The 1,718-nt window shown below is 36.3% G+C and overlaps 1 non-coding gene across 1 annotated transcript; it reads right to left on the bottom strand.

Moving 5' to 3' along the window:
• Positions 1–51: 51 nt before the first annotated feature.
• On the bottom strand, positions 52–123 carry Trnad-guc. The gene has a single exon. It is a non-coding gene; the product is annotated as a tRNA-Asp (tRNA).
• Positions 124–1,718: the final 1,595 nt, after the last annotated feature.

Here is a 1,718-nt window from a genome sequence, read left to right as displayed (position 1 = left end):
AAAAAATTAGATCAGTGATTTTAAAATTAAAAAAAAAAAAAAAAAAATAACCTCCCAGACGGGGAATTGAACCCCGGTCTTCCGCGTGACAGGCGGAGATACTCACCACTATACTATCTAGGATTGGTTGAATACTTACGATAATTTAAAGGTGAAATATTTGTACAGATGTTTTTTAACATCTTCCACAAACGCTGAAGATAAAAATTAGGCACTTTATGGGTTCATTATTGCTTTGCATAATCACTCTTGACTATCCAAGAAACATAGTTTCCTGCTACAAAACGATAAACCGGAAATAATGACGTTAAATTTACAGCTCCAACGCATTTATTTATTCAAAACCAGCCCACACGACAAGAAATTTTTTTTTTTTGGTTTCTCACTACCTACTTACCCTCCACCCTTCCATTGATTATATTGCACTACTGCACATGGTTTTCCTCTTAATGAATTATTTAGACGTTGTTCAACTTGAACGTAAAAGCAGTCCATATCAATTAAAGCTATTATCCTATCCATAGCAACCTCTTTTTACAGCTACTTATTTGTAGCGCGCGCCAGATCCAGGAAATGGATAGTTAGTTTGTATATCTTATAATCTGAACAGCGCCCTCATAGCTTTTTCCAAAAAGTTTGCGATTTCCAAAGATCGTAAAATGTTCAGGCAACCACCAGAAGTATACAACGAGAATTACAAAACAAGTATTACTGTTGAAGTTAGAACCGCTGAGAGTATATAATGTTACACTGCATAATGGTGATTAATACTTTTCCTTATCTAATTTATCGTTGTTTGGTATTAATTTCTTTAAGTTTTTAGAGTCTTTTGAACTTATTTCTTAAATTGAATTGTAGGCCTGACACTAAGTAAGAAGGGTCAAGCTTGTCAATTTTGACACCCACCAGCCAGAGGAGGATCTCCTCCAACATCTTTAGCTTAAGCAGTCGATGATGATAATATAAGAGGCCTAGCCTTACTCAGAGCTGTAACCTATCAAAATATAGTTGTTTTTAGTATTGGCTTCCCATATTCAATAAGTAGTAGTATAAAGTAATACTACTTCCTACTACATTTAAATTTAAAAATAGGCTTAGGTCTAGGCTAGCCCTATGCTTGGCCTAGGCCTAAATATGAATATTGTTGTTAGCTATTGTTACACCAGGCTTAAACCATCATGGCATCATAAAAATAGGGTGATGTAATAGTATAGTACTGATTCACATGTCATTTGTATTAATAATAAGGCATGTTTTCTGTAAATTGTTCTGTGTGACATGTTTATTCTTCATCCATGCACATTCTTCTATTTTCTAGGACTTCAGTTCAGGTTATTTTTTTCCCTTGATGTCAGCCCCCCCCCCCCTGGCTAGAATTCATCGTGTGAGTGTTAATGCAGTGGTGGTGCCAATAAGAAAGGAGTAGGGGAGCTTAGCCGTGCCGTGTCAGATAGGCTAAACCCCGGGCCCCAACGGCCGCGACTCATCGGAACAAAAACAAAAAAATTTTCATTAAAAAGATTTGTCGCTTGCTATACCTGGGTATAGTTTAATTGTAGTAGTAGTGTAAATTGCAAGTAAAATAAAATGATTGAATTGAATTCGGTTTTTCAGAACAGCGTAAAATAGTCCAAATTTTTCTAGATACCGGTGGATGTCCTTGGGTCAGTACACGCACAGTGGCTACCAAACAGTTTGTGTACCTAAATGTCACCAGA

This window comes from Anneissia japonica, unplaced genomic scaffold (assembly GCF_011630105.1).
Source record: "Anneissia japonica isolate Jap-2015-1 unplaced genomic scaffold, ASM1163010v1 scaffold135224_len1718_cov99, whole genome shotgun sequence".
Classification (NCBI taxonomy): Eukaryota; Metazoa; Echinodermata; class Crinoidea; order Comatulida; family Comatulidae; genus Anneissia; species Anneissia japonica.
Note: the sequence above shows the minus strand (reverse complement) of the source record. Positions and strands in the feature narration are given on the sequence as shown.